At 44.5% G+C, this 19,546-nt stretch overlaps 1 long non-coding RNA gene and 1 other non-coding gene across 2 annotated transcripts; both read right to left on the bottom strand.

The window, feature by feature from the left end:
- Positions 1–8,994: 8,994 nt before the first annotated feature.
- LOC118966744 (U7 small nuclear RNA) lies at positions 8,995–9,049 on the bottom strand. The gene has a single exon (XR_005053621.1). It is a non-coding gene; the product is annotated as a U7 small nuclear RNA (small nuclear RNA).
- A 3,284-nt stretch (positions 9,050–12,333) lies between these two features.
- On the bottom strand, positions 12,334–16,418 carry LOC118964305 (uncharacterized). Its single transcript, XR_016483000.1, has 3 exons — positions 15,319–16,418; positions 13,942–14,909; positions 12,334–13,855 (listed from the first exon to the last, which is right to left on the bottom strand). It is a non-coding gene; the product is annotated as an uncharacterized LOC118964305 (long non-coding RNA).
- Between the last annotated feature and the right edge of the window lie 3,128 nt (positions 16,419–19,546).

Raw genomic sequence — 19,546 nt, 5'->3', positions numbered from 1 at the left:
TTGGAAGACAAATCTCCGTCCCAGTCTCAGGTCTTTTGCAGACTCCATCAGGTTTTCTTCCAGAATGGTCCTGTATTTGGCTCCATCCATCTTCCCATCAATTTTAACCATCTTCCCTGTCCCTGTTGAAGAAAAGCAGGCCCAAACCATGATGCTGCCACCACCATGTTTGGCAGTGGGGATGGTGTGTTCAGCTGTGTTGCTTTTACGCCAAACATAACGTTTTGCATTGTTGCCAAAAAGTTCAATTTTGGTTTCATCTGACCAGAGCACCTTCTTCCACATGTTTGGTGTGTCTCCCAGGTGGCTTGTGGCAAACTTTAAATTACACTTTTTATGGATATCTTTAAGAAATGGCTTTCTTCTTGCCTCTCTTCCATAAAGGCCAGATTTGTGCAATATACGACTGATTGTTGTCCAATGGACAGAGTCTCCCACCTCAGCTGTAGATCTCTGCAGTTCATCCAGAGTGATCATGGGCCTCTTGGCTGCATCTCTGATCAGTCTTCTCCTTGTATGAGCTGAAAGTTTAGAGGGACGGCCAGGTCTTGGTAGATTTGCAGTGGTCTGATACTCCTTCCATTTCAATATTATCGCTTGCACAGTGCTCCTTGGGATGTTTAAAGCTTGGGAAATATTTTTGTATCCAAATCCGGCTTTAAACTTCTTCACAACAGTATCTCGGACCTGCCTGGTGTGTTCCTTGTTCTTCATGATGCTCTCTGCGCTTTTAACGGACCTCTGAGACTATCACAGTGCAGGTGCATTTATACGGAGACTTGATTACACACAGGTGGATTGTATTTATCATCATTAGTCATTTAGGTCAACATTGGATCATTCAGAGATCCTCACTGAACTTCTGGAGAGAGTTTGCTGCACTGAAAGTAAAGGGGCTGAATCATTTTGCACGCCCAATTTTTCAGTTTTTGATTTGTTAAAAAAGTTTGAAATATCCAATAAATGTTGTTCCACTTCATGATTGTGTCCCACTTGTTTTTGATTCTTCACAAAAAAATACAGTTTTATATCTTTATGTTTGAAGCCTGAAATGTGGCAAAAGGTCGCAAAGTTCAAGGGGGCCGAATACTTTCGCAAGGCACTGTAGGTATTTGTAGTTGTCCACATATTCTAAGTCAGAACCATCCAGAGTAGTGATGCTGGATGGGAGGGCAGGTGTGGGCAGCGATCATTTGAAGAGCATGTATTTAGTTTTACTTGCATTTAAGAGCAGTTGGAGGCCACGGAAGGAGAGTTGTATGGCCATGAAGCTCGTCTGGAGGTTAGTTAACACAGTGTCCAAAGAAGGGCCAGAAGTATACAGAATGGTGTCGTCTGCTTAGAGGTGGATCAGAGAATCACCAGCAGCAAGAGCGACATCATTGATGTATGCAGAGAAAAGAGTCGGCCCGAGGATTGAACCCTGTGGCACCACCATAGAGACTGCCAGAGGCCCGGACAACAGGCCCTCCGATTTCACACACTGAACTCTGTCTGAGAAGTAGTTGGTGAACCAGGCGAGGCAGTCATTTGAGAAACCAAGGCTGTTGAATCTTCCCGATAAGAATGTGGTGATTGACAGAGTCAAAAGCCTTGGCCAGGTTGATGAATACAGCTGCACATTATTGTCTCTTATCGATGGCGGTTATGATATCGTTTAGGACCTTGAGCGTGGCTGAGCTGCACCCATGACCAGCTCGGAAAAAAGATTGCATTGCGGAGAAGGTACGGTGGGATTCGAAATGGTCAGTGATCTGTTTGTTAACTTGGCTTTCGAAGACCTTAGAAAGGCAGGGTAGGATAGATATATGTCTGTAGCAGTTTGGGTCTAGAATGTATCCCCCTTGGAAGAGGGGGATGACTGTGGCACCTTTACAATCTTTGGGGATCCCAGACAATACGAAAGAGAGGTTGAACAGGCTATTAATAGGGGTTGCAACAATTTTGGCGGATAATTTTAGAAAGAGAGTGTCCAGATTGTCTAGCCGATTTTTAGTGGTCCAGATTTTGCAGCTCTTTCAGAACATCAGCTATCGGGATTGGGTGAAGGAGAAATGGAGGAGGCTTGGGCAAGCTGCTGTGGGGGGTGCAGGGCTGTTGACCGGGGTAGGGGTAGCCAGGTGGAAAGCATGGCCAGCTGTAGAAAAATGCTTATTGAAATTCTCAATTCTCACAGATTTACAGGTGGTGTCAGTGTTTCCTAGCCTCAGTGCAGTGGTCAGCGGGGAGGAGGTGCTCTTATTCTCCATGGACTTTACAGCGTGTCAGAACTTGTTGGAGTTTCTGCTACAGGATGCACATTTCTGTTTGAAAAAGCTAACCTTTGCTTTCCTAACTGCCTGTGCATATTGGTTCCTAACTTCCCTGAAAAGTTGCATATCGCGGGGGCTATTCGATGCTAATGCAGTACACCACAGGATGTTTTTGTGCTCGTCAAGGGCAGTCAGGTCTGAAGTGAACCAAGGGCTATATCTATTCCTGGTGCTACATTTTTTGAATGAGGCATGCTTATTTAAAATGGCGAGGAAAGTACTTTTAAAGAATAACCAGGCATCCTCTACTGACGGAATGAGGTCAATATCCTTCCAGGATTAGATTAGGCCTTAGAAAGGCCTGCTCACTGAAGTGTTTTAGGGAGCGTTTGACAGTGATGAGAGGTGGTCGTTTGACTGCAGACCCAATACAGACGTAGGCAATGAGGCAGTGATCGCTGAGATCCTGGTTGAAGACAGCAGAAGTGTATTTGGAGGGCAGGTTGCTTAGCATGATATCTATGAGGGTGCCTGTGTTTACGGATTTGGGGTTGTACCTGGTAGGTTCATTGATAATTTGTGTGAGATTGAGGGCATCAAGCTTTGATTGTAGGATGGCCGGGTGTTAAGCTTGTCCCAGTTTAAGGCCCCTAACAGCACGAACTCTGAAGATAGATGGGGAGCAATCAATTCACATATGGTGTACAGGGCACAGCTGGGGGCAGAAGGTGGTCTATAGCAAGCGGCAAAGGTGAGAAACTTTTTAAAAGTAGAAGCTCAAATTGTTTGGGCACATACCTGAATAGTAAGACAGAACTCTGCAGGCTATCTCTGCAGTAGATTGCAACTCCGCCCCCTTTGGCAGTTCTATCTTGTCGGAAAATGTTATAGTTAGGGATGGACATTTTTGGGTTTTTGGTGGTCTTCCTAAGCCAGGATTCAGACACGGCTAGGACATCCGGGTTGGCAGAGTGTGCTAAGGCAGTGAATAAAACAAACTTAGGGAGGAGGCTTCTAATGTTAACATGCATGAAACCAAGGCTTTTACGGTTACAGAAGTCAACAATTGAGAGTGCCTGGGGAATGGGAGTGTAGCTAGGCACTGCAGGGCCTGGATTAACCTCTACATCACCAGAGGAACAGAGGAGAAGTAGGATAAGGGTACGGCTAAATGCTATAAGAACTAGTCATCTAGTACGTTCGAAACAGAGAGTAAAAGGAGCAGGTTTATGGGCACGGTGGAATAGATTCAAGGCATAATGTACAGACAAAGGTATTGTAGGTTGTGAATACACTGGAGGTAAGCCTATGCACTGAGTGATGATGAGAGAGATATTGTCTCTGGAAACATAATTTAAACCAGGTGAGGTCACCGCATGTGTGGGAGGTGGAACTAAAGAGTTAACTAAGGCGTATTGAGCAGGGCTAGAGGCTCTACGGTGAAATAAGGCAATAATTATTAACCAAAACAGCAATGGACAAGGAATATTGACATTAGGGAGAGGCGTGCATAGCTGAGTGATCATAGGGGTCCAGTGAGTGGCTCGGCGGGCCGGAGACACGGCGATTCAGGCAGCTCGCAGGCCGGGGCTAGCAAGCTAGAAGAATGTATACATGAACAATAGGGGAAGTGCTGTGCAAGTGCTGTATGCAGAGTCTTGAGATCCTATGCAGTAACAATTGAGGTGGTCTGATCTCTCAGAGGAAGTGACAAGGTCTGAGTGCCGTTACCTCACCCTGTCCTTTAATGTATTGTACCTTCAGCAAATAAATGATTCTACTTTTCTACTAATGGATTGGTGGCCTGACCCCATGCAATTACCTCATGGTTATTCTACTCTCATTTAGTTGTAACTTATTGTTGGGGAAAAAAAGTTACCTTCCGTTACCTACAAGTTTGTACACTTGTTTAAGTTTTTCTGTAGTGTTGATTTACACCTCACTTCTTCATAGATCACAATATCTGGTCCATAGGGGGGTGTGTGTGTGTGTGTGACTGTGTGTTTGTGTGAGAATCATGCAGTGTGCGTAAGGATGGATATTTCTCAGCTCTCATATCCATGCCTCTCCTCCTTTGCTCCGTCTTTAACTGTTATCTTAGAGTGTGATGACAGGCTGAAGGGCTTCAGTGCCATGGCAACCAGACTGGTGAGTATTTCATGCCGTCTGTCATGTCAAATGCTGGTATGCCACCATCTATGCAGGGTTACATGGTTCAGTTGATGGCAGAAATGGGAAGTTATCTAGAAAATAATAAACACAAGCTGACAATAAAACAGGTTAGAAGAAAAGCCACTTATATCTGTGAGACCATGTTGCTTACAATTCAACTCCACCTTCTATTTCTTTTGAGCTATCTACAGTAGCGACAGTACAGTCCCCTGTGTGGGAACATATGCCCCTCAGTCGACCTCAAAAAAATAATAATGATGAAGTGAACAAATCCATAATGCTAGGTAAATAAATCAATAGGCTTGCTGCTCACAGAATGCAGCGGTTCTTTCAAGCAGCAGTGGTCTGGTGGGTCCGAGTGAATGCAGAAATACAGCACCCTGGGTTGAGCCCACCCTTTGGAACAGTATTGACTGATTCAGCAGCTGAGGTAATCAGTGGAAGGAGATACAAATATGACCCCCCCCCCCAACACACACACACACACACACACACACACACCAGAGGAAGCTGGTGGAAGGAGCTATAGGAGGACGGGCTCATTGTAATGGCTGGAATGGAATTAATGGAACGGAGTCAAACATGTGGTTTCCATATGTTTTGATACTGTTACATTTATTCCATTCCAGACTTTATAATGGGCCCATACTCCTATAGCTCCTCCCACCAGCCTCCTCTGACACACACACATACAAACACACGTATACACACACACAAAACCAATCAACTCCCCAATTCTCTGCCAGCCCCATATGTTCTCCTCCATTGGCCTCTCCACCTCAGTTGTGAAAATCATAAGGATCACATGAAAGGCCGTTTATCTACTGGTGTTTCTAGCTATGTGTCAATTTTCTAAAAACATTACGTTTGCTATTGACAAATGGTCCGACAGTCTAGTTTCTTTGCGGCAATTACTTCTACTTTGGGAATGATGTCACATCGTCAGCGAGGCAGCCCCGCTATTTCCTTGGCCTTTGACCCCTGAGTAGAAAATGTGTTTGTCAATTTTGACTTGTTCAATAATTAGAGGACAGTACAATACAGTGGCATCATATACAACCCCACATTCAGGGGAGGATGCAGGAAAAGACTAGCCAGAGTCACTCAGAGAAATAGCATTGTTGGGAGAAGACGAAACAATACACAAAATCAAACAACAATGACTCCAATGTCACGGGTCTCTCGAAACTTTGCCTGAGCAGAGTTTATACCATTTCAAACCCAAACGGTACGTTTTCTTACCTGATCAAGGAACCTCATCAATGTACTGTAATCCTACTAAGTAGTCTGTGTGCTCCCTCTCATGCTGTGATGATGTTGTTCACAATTTAGCATGGTGAAATGCAGGTGGAATTAGTATTCACCTTGTGGTACACTCCCTGTGTCGTTTTATGTGTGTTCAAAGCCATAGCCTTTCTAAGCGGATGCCACTTTAGATGTATTGATGAGAGCCAGGTTTCCCATGTCGGCTTTGTTTCCATCCAGGAAAATAAAGCCTCAGCGAATAGGCTTATGATTCCAAATAGACATGAAGGGATGCTGACACTTTTTTCCCCCCCATCCACCAAATCAGTGTCCATAAAACAGTATTCATTGTGTCCCATGACCTTTTTCTCTTACTTGTAACTGGTACGAACGACCTTTGTTCTGACCACCGCTGCAGTGTGCGCGTGTGAGTTTGCACGGGCACCTTGGTATCTTTAATCCCCCCCGTGTGTCCTCCTGGGGAAAACGACAGCCATCGTTTTGGTAGGTGTTTCCAGAAAGCTGTTTCTTTTGTTTGATACAGCTGATGTTGAGTGTGATACAGGAAGCTGATGTTGAGTGTGATACAGGAAGCTGATGTTGAGTGTGATACAGGAACGAGAGACTAAACCTGGGTGGCTAAATGAAGTATCGATCCAACCACAGTGGCTCCCTGGCCTTGCCATCACCTTGTCACCATGTCTCCCTTTCTGATTGTAAGGGGATTTAGTGTGTGTGTGGGGGGGTTGGGGACTTGAATAAATGATTACTTGGTGGTGTTGAAAAGGAGGCCGGGTAATATCGTCATTTAGAACACCACCTAATTTGGTCGCCTGTCATTCATTTGCCCCGTGTCTCTCTCAATCCCGATTCAATGCTTTTCGCCTTCCATTAATCATCAGCGTTGTCAGGGCAGGTTTATCAAAGGTATGAGGTTAGAAATGCGACACCTGGCCTCAATTTACCCATAGAAGGAAAGGAGAAACAGGTCTGCCGGGAGAGATTTGATAATGACTTGTCTTTGTGATGTATATGGCTGTCAGTCTAAGTGGAAGTGCAAGGTTCTGTCGTACACAGTGGAGTTGGCAGTTTGCTGTACAGCGTGAGCCTCCATGTACCGTTTGCGGTGAAGGTCACAGAGGATGGTCGATGGTTGAACAAAGGTGTGTGGATGCTGCATGCGTCAGTGTGAGTGAATGCTTAGTATTTCCAGATAGCCCACTCACTGGCATACTGTAAATACCCATGCTCCTTTCTGGAGAAATCATTAATACAATAGTTACTTAGGAAATAATAAACCCTTTCTTTGGTCCCAGCATGATTCGCTCAAATGAAAACATACCAAAGCATACCAGTATCAAAGGACTGAAGCTGCCTAGACATTAGTCATATTCCTGATTTAATTATACTCCTGTGATAAATCCAAAGCAAACTAAAGTTGAATGCATTTTTTGGAGGAAATAGTTAAACCCATGGAATATGTAGCCTATACAATGAAATGGTCAGAAAATGGGAACGGAGAACTGAGAAAGCGATTTTCCAAAAAGATGGATGAAGCTGAAAAGTAGTTACACATTTACAAAAGCGCTCTGGGGAGCAAACAGTGTAGCTCGCATTGGAAATGGACTGCTTCTGAGGCTCTAGTCTGGTGGAACCAGTGCAAGGAGCACAGCGGGTACATCCATTGTAGAAGACATCCAATCAAATATCCCCTGCACTTTATGAAATCCATTTCTCTGCGCCTCCTAGTTAAATCCTCATTATATGTCATCTCTCTCTGTCCCAACTCACACTCGGACGCTTTATAAACACTGAAGCATGTAAATATACAGCTCCGGGCGCACACTGCATGAATTAAACCCAAATCTCACTCGTGAATTTTAATGCCACGTTTTCTAATGTATATTTCCCGAGATGCATCTCGTATAGGTGCGGTGCTTTACCGAAGAGCGATGTGCATCTTCTGTATCACAGATGGAGGCGTGAGACTGTAAATTATCACTCGGGGCTGACAACTGTTAAAGCTATTACAATACTGCATTGGTAGAGCGTAGAATGAGCCCTGGCCTCTCCTGTGCTCTGTGACGGCTGAACCAGGGCCTTGTTGGAGGAATTATGATATTCAATTTTAGATCAGTAACACACGCTACTCTCAGGCATCGTAAAAACTAGGATAACAGGATGAGTTTCACGGTCCTTTCCCTTCAATTGCTGTCATTCAAAGTGGGCCTATGAATATGGATGGGGAGGCAGTAACGTGCTGAGAGATCCAAACGGACTCCAAATGCTCAGGAGTGAAGTGGGAAGTGTTGTTTGTTGTACAGGAATACTGGTGGGCCCAAAATAAATAGAGGAATTACTGTAACTAGTAATGAATGATGATTGACACACAACTCCCAAAAAGGTGAAACAATACTTCTTAATTGAGATCATATCTATTTTTATTTTTTTTACCCACAAGGCTATTGTAAGAAAGTACAGAGTGCAGGTGCAGACACTCTTTTGCTATTTGGAAACAATATCATGGTCATTTCTCCCTAACTAAGCAATTCAGACGAGAGAAGCTACATTCTAGAGACATCCTACATTTTATTGATCTCCAAACAACCAACATTTCTATTGCTCGTGCAATTTCTGTCCCAACAATGTGATACATTGTCACACGGACAGGTGGAAATCCAGCTGATTTCCATGGCCAGGACCTCAAAGCCAATAGCCCACAACAGAGGACCCAGAGGCAATAGAAAGAAAAGTTGTAAAAAAAAAAAGCCGAAACAAGCCAATGGGTCCAGCTCATTTAAAATCATTAAAAGTAATGGGAGTCAAGCCGCCAGAGTGGTAAAGTTTTAATGTCCTACCAACATGAAAAAATACTATAGTATACTATGATATAAATACTATAGTATTCACTGTAGTGTTTTTGCAGACCTTACTGTAGGTAACTGTAGAATACTGTAGCATTTACATTTCACTGTAGTATATGCTATAGTAATTACTGTAGTTTTTTGAAGACTGTAGTATACTACAGTATTATACACATTAAAAAAAAAAATTCTACAGTATTATTCACATGTAAAAATAATAATAATACTACAGTTTCTGCAAAAACACTACAGTATTTAATTAGCATATACTCTACCAATGCCCCTCCCCATATACCAATTTGTGCCACTCATAAGTGAGACACCTACTGTATATGCCAAGTAAAGACCACATATTGTGTTCCCTGCAGGTTATAGACTGTAGTATTTCCTGTAGTGTTTTTATTTACATTACTGTAGTATTTACTATGGCGTTTCTGTTGAATTATTTTAGACATAGAAGTGGAGGCTTTCTCCTTGAGGAAACCTACTGGAGAAATACTAAAAGAGCAAATTGTTCATAAGCTGTAACAGTGGAGGCTGCTGAGGGGAGAATGGCTCAGAATAATGGCCGGAACAGAGGGATGTTATCAAACACATGGAAACCATTTGAAACCATTCCACTTATTCCGCTCCAGCCACTGCCATGAGCCCATCCCCTGCCACCAACATTCCGTGACCTGTAGGTAGGTAGGACTGGAGTCTGAATGGATATTTTCTAGAACCTGTAAGGAACACAATATATGGTCTATACTTGGCATATAGGTTTCTCACTTACGGGTGGCACAAATTGGTACATGGGGAAGGGGAATTGGCAGAGTATAGGCCAATTAAATACTGTAGAGTTTTCACAGACACTGAAGTACTTATTTTTTAAAAATGGAATAATACTGTAGTATTTACAACCATTTTGTGTGTAAATAATACTGTAGTATTTGCTATAGTATTCTACAGTATACAACACAATTCTATAGTAAGTACTACACATGATCAAGGGATACTATAGTGTGTAGTATAGTATTCTACAGTATTTTGCATCATTTGTTAGTTTACTATAACTACCGTACTTACTAAGGTGCAAGGCAGACAGTCTCCTCAGGCCTCTCCTGGTTGGACCTATCCATTAACATTCAGCTTCATTAGAATTGGTCTCACTAAGAGTGGGGCTATGTAGGTGTAGTCCAGCGGTTCCCTTCCTTGACATCACACAGGTGTATTTTAGAAGAAGAGCATTTCCCCAGGCCAGAATCCAGGACATGGATGAAAGTCATCTCCGTGTTGTCACCGAGCCTGGTCCCAGATCTGTTTGTGGTGTCTTGGTAAATCCTATGGCCATTGTCAAGAACCTTTTTAGGTTCTAGATAGCACCTTTTTTCCCCTACGAGTGTAGCTTGTCTTATTTCAGTGGTCTGTTGGGATTAGAGGTTCTTCCAGGGTATGCAACTGTTGTCTGGAATATGACTAGCAGAACTGACATTGATCTAAACCAAGGTCACCGTGCCTATTTTTTAAAACCTGGGTGCTCTGACTAAACCTGCTTTAACCGACTGTCTCCAAGCGATTACAGCACAAACCCCACTGGGCACAGACGGCAATTCAACGTCTATTCCACGTTGGGTCAACATCATTTCATTGAAATGACGTGGAAACAACGTTGATTCGACCGTTGTGTGCCCAATGGGAATGCAGTTGAGGTGCTCAGATCAGGAAGTCAGGAGTGACGATATCAACTGTGGGGTCAAGACCGTGCTAGTGGTAGGTGAGCTAGAGACGGATAGGGTACACAACTGGACTGAATGGTCATCATAACGTCCAACTGAAACGCCTTCTATTACATCATTACTGTATCAAGAGCTGAAAATAAAAGACCATGTGTCTGCAATATCATCAGATTAAGATCTCAAACGTAACTCTCATTGAACCACTTTCTAATAAATGCAAGCCATGAAAAGAACATTTAATCTTTGAGATTTAGAAGTAATTATATATAGAGAGAATCATAAAATCAGGAATTACTTTGGAGAACGCTCCCAATTATCTGGGAGACTGTATGTTAAATAATGGTCACGGCAGACGATTCATATAAGCCCAGAGTAAAGCTGGGGTAAACGGTCCACTTCTGTTCTCGCTCAACACTGTAAACCTCCAATTACCAGCCCTAAATCTCCACACCATTACCCACAACGCTGCCTGCAGCAGTTACAGTTCAGCTGTTGTTCTGCGCGAAATAAGAAGTTTACAGAGATGGACAGCAATAAAGAGTACTGGGGTAGTAAGGTAGCCAGCCTATTGTGTGCTTTGCTTTGGTTGGTATACTAATGGAAATCTGGTGCATTAGTGCCATCTGCTGTTCGTTTTAAGCATTGGCTGACAAATGTTTTGGAACATACATCAGGACAGGGATACTTTACAATCAAAAGCCACACCCATTTTTTTGCATAGTATGGAGGTGTATCAAATTACCTTCCTTCATTAGATTACTTGGCTCTAGGGGGCGCTGTTGAGACACTAGTATCCAATTATACAGCAATCAACAGTCACGTCACCCGGTATTCTCTCGTATTTCTTGTGTTTTTCATATCTATGTTATTACTTTCATTACTGCACCGTTGGGAAAGCGCTTGCAAGAAAGCATTTCATGGTGTTGTTTTACAACTGCTGTACCCTGTTCATGTGACAAATCAACTTTGAAACTTGAAAGCAACTCGAGCTTACAGAAGGGCATGGAGCATTTACAGTAAACTCCTTCAGACAAATCTGAAGAGAAGACAAAGCATACACTATTCCTCTTTGGTTCTGAATAGTGTTTATTATGGTTCAAATTCAATAGTATCATCATCATCATCATACATATCATAACAAACCAAGGTCAATGATTCACACCCTAGTAAAACTGACTATCCTACCGATCCTCGACTTCGGCGATGTCATCGACAAAATAGCTTCCAATACTCTACTCAGAAAACTAGATGCAGTTTATCACAGTGCCATCCGTTTCATTACTAAAGCACCTTATACCACTCACCACTGCGACCTGTATGCTCTAGTCGGCTGGCCCTCGCTAAATATTCGTCGCCAGACCCACTGGCTCCAGGTCATCTACAAGTCCATGCTAGGTAAAGCTCTGCCTTATCTCAGTTCACTGGTCACGATGGCAACACTGACCCGTAGCACGCGCTCCAGCAGGTGTATCTCACCGATCATCCCTAAAGCCAACACCTCATTTGGCCGCCTTTCCTTCCAGTTCTCTGCTGCCTGTGACTGGAACGAATTGTAAACATCGCTGAAGTTGGAGACTTTTATCTCCCTCACCAACTTTAAACATCTGCTATCTGAGCAGCTAACCAATCGCTGCAGCTGTACATAGTCCATCGGTAAATAGCCCACCCAATTTACCTACCTCATCCCCATACTGTTTTTATTTATTTACTTTTCTGCTCTTTTGCACACCAGTATCTCTACCTGCACATGACCATCTGATCATTTATCACTCCAGTGTTAATCTGCTAAATTATAATTATTTGCCTACCTCCTCATGCCTTTTGCACACAATGTATATAGACTCTTTCTTTTTTTTCTACTGTGTTATTGACTTGTTTATTGTTTACTCCATGTGTAACTCTGTGTTGTTGTCTGTTCACACTGCTATGCTTTATCTTGGCCAGGTCACAGTTGTAAATGAGAACTTGTTCTCAACTAGCCTACCTGGTTAAATAAAGGTGAAATAAAATAAAATAAATAAAAACACACTCAGCACAGACTTTGCACACATCATATCAACTCAGCAAAAAAAAAGAAACGTCTCACTGTCAACTGCATTTATTTTCAGCAAACTGAAGATGTGTAAATATTTGTATGAACATAACAAGATTCAACAACTGTGACATAAACTGAACAAGTTCCACAGACATGTGACTAACAGAAATGGAATAACGTGTCCCTGATCAAAGGGGGTCAAAATCAAAAGTAACAGTCAGTATCTGGTGTGGCCACCAGCTGCATTAAGTAATGCAGTGCATCTCCTCCTCGTGGACTGCACCATATATGCCACTTCTTGCTGTGAGATGTTACCCCACTCTTCCACCAAGGCACCTGAAAGTTCCCAGGCATTTCTGGGCGGGGGGGATAGCCCTAGCCCTCGCCCTCCGATCCAACGAGACGTGCTCAAAGGGATTGAGATCCGGGCTCTTCGCTGGCCATGGCAGAACACTGACATAGCTCTATTGCAGGAAATCACGCACAGAACGAGCAGCATTGCTGTTGGCATTGTCATGCTCGAGGGTTATGTCAGGATGAGCCTGCAGGAAGGGTACCACATGAGGGAGGAGGATGTCTTCCCTGTAATGCACAGTGTTGAGATTTCCTGCAATGACAACAAGCTCTGTCCGATGATGCTGTGACACGCCGCCCCAGACCATGACGGACACTCCACCTCCAAATCAATCCAGAGTACAGGCCTCGGTGTGATGCTCATTCCTTCAACGATAAACGAGAATCCGACCATCACCTCTGGTGAGACAAAACCGCGACTCGTCAGTGAAGAGCACTTTTTGCCAGTCCTGTCTGGGCGAGCGACGGTGGGTTTGTGCCCATAGGCGACGTTGTTGCCGGTGATGTCTGGTGAGGACTTGCCTTACAACAGGCCTACAAGCCCTCAGTCCAGCCTCTCTCAGCCTATTGCGGACGGTCTGGGCACTGATGGAGGGATTGTGAGTTCCTCGTGTAACTCGGGCAGTTGTTGTTGCCATCCTGCGTTTCACAGTACGGACATTGCAATTTATTGCCCTGTCCACATCTGCAGTCCTTATACCTCCTTGCAGCATGCCTAAGGCACGTTCACCCTGGTCATCTTTCCTTTGGTGTTTTTCAGAGTCAGTAGAAAGGCCTCTTTAGTGTCCTAAGTTTTCATAACTGTGACCTTAATTGCCTACCGTCTGTAAAACGACGGGTTCCACAGGTGCATGTTCATTAATTGTTTATGGTTCATTGAACAAGCATGGTTAACAGTGTTTAAACCCTTTACAATGAAGATATGTTGAAGTTGTTTTGATTTTTACGAATTTATCTTTGAAAGACAGGGTCCTGACAGGGACGTTTCTTTTTTTTTGCTGAGTTTCTGACTCGCTTATACCACTGCTTCCCACTCGTGGTGAATATATAACATCACACGGTTCCTGGTAGCTACTGTCCCATTGGGAATTGCTTGAACGTAGCGACAGTCCAACAACAGTGGATAACACCAATCTTGATCAGGCATGGTACAGTTGTTTTGTAACAGTTCTATGCTTCTGCAGCCCAATGGAGAGAATGGCAGCCACGTGGAATCTAAAAAAGACAGTACACAAATATGAATCATCTATATAACCAGTAGTAGCATAATGCCCTGGTACAGTTATCCCATCTCCTCTTACTGTGGTAGTCAGGTGCTCCTTTGGTCCCCTGTCTGTTGTGGTATTACCAGAGTCTAGAGATCTCATCATTCAAGCGAAGGTAGCTCTCATCTCAATCTTGTCCCCACAATCTGGACAGAGAGAAAAGACAGCCCAAATGCTCATGTAAATAGATCTGTATAAATTAGCAATCCACAGGAATGTATTTTACTTTCTTTCTATTAACCGAAACAACAGAATAACCCCATACTCTCTGTGTGACAGTCAGTAGGAGGGGTCAGAATTTAGAGGTGAACCAGGGCCTGCTGACCTTCAGGGCTGATGAAGGGCTGTCCTGTTGACACACACAGCAGCATGTCCCTGTAGATGTCCACCCAGGAGCTCAGACGCCTGCCGTCTGCAGCGTATAGCCTGGGGGCGGACCTGGACAGGGCCAGCCTCACAGTACTGCAGCTCAGCAGCTGCGACATGTAGCAACACAGTCACCGAGGAGATATAGGGGGGCGCTGTTTGTCACGTGCTAGCTATGTTTTGTGAAAAATATGAATTCTGCGGCATGAAATTCACATGAGTCATTTAAGCAGACGCGCTTATCCAGAGAGACTTACAGGAGCAATCAGGGTTAAGTGCTTTTGCTCAAGGGTACATTGACAGGTTTTTCCCATAGTCAGCCCAGGGATTTAAACCAGTTATTGGCCCAACGTTCTTAACTGCTAGGCTACCTGGCGCCTCCGCTCTCTTTGTCACAAAATATAGCATGCTACAAACGGCGCCCCATAGACAATCTAGACTGGAGTATGATATATCCGACTCTCTATTTGGAGGAAGTACCTATTCGATGCTTTGCCCCTAGACATGGACAGATACATGCCTGTCTCCACTGTGGTACACCTGAATTATTTTGACATCAGGCTGATGGTACAGTTCCTGGGAGGTCTTCTGTGGAAGAGGCCTTTCTCTAGGAGGGCCTCCATCTCAGCAAGTCGAGTCTGTAAAGAAAAAAAGGGATTATCAACGCCACATGATTATAAGGTATCAAAACTATCTATCCTCGGAAGGATCAAAACCCTTATAAGGTCACTATCTAACCTCGGAAGGATCATATCCCTGCTACTACCATGCTCCTCAGTACCGTGCTTATATCAGAAGAGTGCTCTCAGAGTCTCTACCAGTGATAGAGTTTCACATTGGACATGTTAGTCATTTAGCAGATGCTCTTATCCAGAGCGACTTATAGTGAAGCGCATTCATTTTAAGGTAGCTGGGTGAGACAACCACATATCCCAGTCACTGTAAGTACATTTTTCCTCAGTAAAGTCGTTATCAGCAAAGTCAGAGCTAGTAGGAAAAGACAAGTGCAAGTATTATTATTTTGTTGTGCAACAAGTACATCCATACCTCAGTGTTGGCAGGACTCTGGGTGGGTACTAGGGAGGCTTGGCCCGGTCTGGAGAAGCGGGGGGCTGGGTGAACGCAGGGGTAGAGAGAGAACACTGTTAGGGGCCATTCTACACCCAAGATTGTACCCGTGCGTACAAGGAGGAACACTGCCTATACTAAAGGAGCTGCAATGTCATTGAATGAGCAAATCTAGTTTATTCCCCCATAGTACATGATGAGGACAAGGGATGGCTGGGTTCCACCATCCTCCTCTCGCCAGTTTACCTTCGGTTTCGCCACATGGATTCGCAATGGTTAGGTCAGGGATGGTAGATCAGGCTAGCCACACGACACTAGGTTTTCAAATGTCACAGAATTTAAGTACGTTCACTGGGATGCATTATCGCCCCATATTTCATGAAGCCACAGCAGCCATGACGGATGGAAAGCAGAGCAAAGCTTTCAGGTGCCTCATCTTGTGTCTCTTGATCCCCAGGTCAGTCAGTACTCTCTCTCCTTCCGGAGCCACAAAGCCCTCTGCAGCTTCTCTCTTCTCCTGACAACTCAGGCAACATAACGCACACGCCGGGATTATGTGTATAGAAATGTGCAGTGCTTTACGAACCCCCTAATTGTTGCCTAGAGTTCGTACAAGGCTTAAGCAAAGAGAACATTATCTGCAAAATCATCATCCAGGCAGCAAAACACACGTCTCATTAGCATCTCGCCATTACAGGCCATGCGTGAAATGTGTTATTAAATGAAGAAGCGTCTCGTCTGGGTTGCCCCCCCCAGGGCAATGCTGCCAAGATTCACCCACAGGCAAGAAAATAACTGAACAAGAATAAACAGGATGGACTAGTGTGCTGTAGGAGTAAGAGAAAGGAGCAAAGAAATAAATGACTGTACATTTATTTACATCCAATTTCATAATATCAAAATTCCCTTGTGTGTGTGTGTGTGTGTGTGTGTGTGTGTGTGCATCTCACCATTTTAAGGGAGGTAGGGCTCTCCACAGGACACCCAGACATGGATGGGGGACCTCAGTATTAGCGTCAGCAGACCGTCATCTACAGAGCTCATGTCCTCAGCACTCACCTGGAACACTGTCTCTGAACCTGAGGTTAGAGGAGAGGTCAGTGTCAAAAGTCAGCAGACTGGTTATCAGAATGGCAATCTAACCTCTGTGTGTCTGTGTCATCCTGCATACAGTCATTGAGGGCCCAGGCTTTGAGCTGATGCAGGGTGAGTACCTAAGCTCTGGTTAGCTGGAGCAGGCGGGTGCACTCTGACAACAACTACAGATACACAGAAACTCATACATTCAATTCATACCGTCCACCTAGAAAACAACAAAGTCATACACTGTCTACTTGCCTGTTTCAGTGGCCCCTGTGGAGCCTCACCATAGGCATTGTTGCCACCGTGATCAGCTGGCCCTCCTCTAGGCCCCCCTGCCCATTCCTGTGGGCCAGGAGCTTCATGCTCGGCTTGGTCTGGGCTGCGCTGCACACCTCTGGGGACGGCGTCTGCTTCTGCAGCACCGCAGCCTCCGTCCTCAGTGACTCCCAGACACTCGTCTAGACGCTGCAGAGTGACGTCTGCCGCAGACTCACTGAGCTCCGTCTGCAGGAGGACACAGCTGGAGTCTTAGTCCCTCACAGACAGATATGCAGACATACAGACACAGACAGACACCCATACACATACACACAATCTCCTGGGGGTTCATAAGGAGAACATGTTTACTTCAGTGCAGCCATCTGCACCGCCTTGGATAATGAACTTCACACCCACTTGATTTAAGGGAATGCTGTAGGGGGATATTGGATGTTCCACTAGCCAGCCTGGCCTCAAAGACTAGATGTAACACAGTAAATGTGTGATAATAAAATTAGTATGACATGTTACGTTGGGTATGGTTACATAAGAGAGAAGGTTACATATGCCAAAAACTTGGTTGGGGAGGATGGGTGGGTGTGTAACGCGAACATCTAGCAACCCATTTGAGCTAACTATCCAACTTTGCAACTACTTAGCATGTTAGACAACCCTTCCCCTAACCCTGGCTAAAGTTAGCCACCGCTAATTGAAATCCGTAACATATCATGTGAATTGTAATTCGTAACATATCATACGAAACGGATGATGGATGTCCACAAAGGAACACATACCGTACGAAACGTACCATAATCATACTAAATGGAGGGAGATTTTACATTGACTATGTTACGTCTACCCCCAAGTCCAGGTTGCACTACCTGGTGGACCTTCAGGATCCTGAAGTGTCCAGTCGGGCTGAGCTGGTGGTTGTGACTGGCCATGCAGCAGAGGGAGGAGGATCCTGGAGGAGGCTTCTGGAGAACTCCTCTCCCTCTCAGCCCAGTGGAACAGCTAGGACACACCTTCACTCTGTCTCCCACTCACACCTGACCTGGCGAAGGAAAAACCCTGCCCCCCACATAGCACAGTAGGAGATACTGTGGAGTACAGAGGAGGCTGGTGGTAGGATATATACAGTGGGGCAAAAAAGTATTTAGTCAGCCACCAATTGTGCAAGTTCTCCCACTTAAAAAGATGAGAGAGGCCTGTAATTTTCATTATAGGTACACTTCAACTATGACAGACAAAAAATCCAGAAAATCACATTGTAGAATTTTTAATGAATTTATTAGCAAATTATGGTGGAAAATAAGTATTTGGTCACCTACAAACATTTGGTCGCCTCTTTAAGAGGCTCCTCTGTCCTCCACTCGTTACCTGTATTAATGGCACCTGTTTGAACTTGTTATCAATATAAAAGACACCTGTCCACAACCTGATGAAAATTACAGGCCTTTTTAAGTGGGAGAACTTTGGTGGCTGACTAAATACTTTTTTGCCCCACTGTAGGAGGACAGGCTCATTGTAAATGGCTGGAATGGAATAAATGGAATGGTACCAAACACATGGAAACAACGTATCTGACTCCATTCCATAATTATATTCCAGCCATTACACTGAGTCCCTCCTATAACTAGCCTCCTCTGGTATAGTGCATACAGAATTATTCAGAGAGTATGCAATACTGTACAGACAACATTATTCCCAAATAACCATCTAAGCAAAGAAGAATGTACAGTTGGTATCCAAAATGTACCACTCCTTTCGAACCTTCCTATAATCCTCACAACCAGCGCATAGAACCACAGAATACACTAAGAATGTACAGCAGAACAGAATGGGTATGGATACCCAACACTGTGTCAAGTACAGTGTGCTACAGTAGTTGTTCTGGACTGGTTCTGGTATACCTGCTGGTGCAGTGGTTCTGGGGACACACAGGCGGTACACACACGGAGGCCTGATTGGCTGCAGTCACTTCCTGGTCCAGCGATGAGGTGTAGAATGCACTCAGAACCGTAAGATCTGGAAACCAGCCCCACTTCTGGTTGGCTACTCCACAACTATAGGGCTTATATTTCTGAACAGGCAGTATATGAAAGAGATCAAACCATGATACTTTCAGTATGTACTTGTTGTTGTACTTGTTCGTTGTTGTTGTTGTTGTTTGCTTGTCAGTGAGTCTTACCTGTAGGACTACAGAGCAGCCTGTGAGGAGACGGGGTTCAGAGCAGGAGTCTCCTGGGGGGGATTGTAGTCATGGAAACAGACAATACCAGCTCAGGGTTGGCCAACAGATGAAGAGTCCTGTGTGAAGAGACAAACAATAATCAAAACAGTCTCTTTATAACAACTACTTTCATAAACGTTTCCCTATGGCTTCCGAGAACACGAAAAGACCTTTGACCCTGTCATTTTTGTCCGTGCCTGGATCTCATAGGCACAGTACAGTGCCCTAGACAGGGCCAGAGGGGGTCAACTAATATATCAGTGTGACGTGGGAGGATAGACAGACAGGGTCACGCTCTGACATTAGTATCAATTCACATGGGGCCCATTCTCCTACCTCTCTCCCTCATTCAGCGTCCAACGTTGGTTTGAGTAAGAGGGGTTGCTGCGCACCAACTGTTTTTACCCCACCTTCCCCCACTGCCCCATGGCCAGCGACCCAAACAGCCAGACAGGGGTTTCTGCAGCTCACTATCTGGCCCTTACTGAACTCGAACTGCTGTCTGTGGGCCTGTGTGATGCTCCTACTGCGCTGCTGCAACCTATTGAGAGAAAAAACAGAGAAAGAGAGAGAGAAAGCAGAAAGAATTGACGCACAATGCCATGAAAATCCAGAACAATGGAGCACTGGTGC

Source organism: Oncorhynchus mykiss, chromosome 1, assembly GCF_057628025.1.
Source record: "Oncorhynchus mykiss isolate SJ-2025 chromosome 1, ASM5762802v1, whole genome shotgun sequence".
Classification (NCBI taxonomy): Eukaryota; Metazoa; Chordata; class Actinopteri; order Salmoniformes; family Salmonidae; genus Oncorhynchus; species Oncorhynchus mykiss.
Note: the sequence above shows the minus strand (reverse complement) of the source record. Positions and strands in the feature narration are given on the sequence as shown.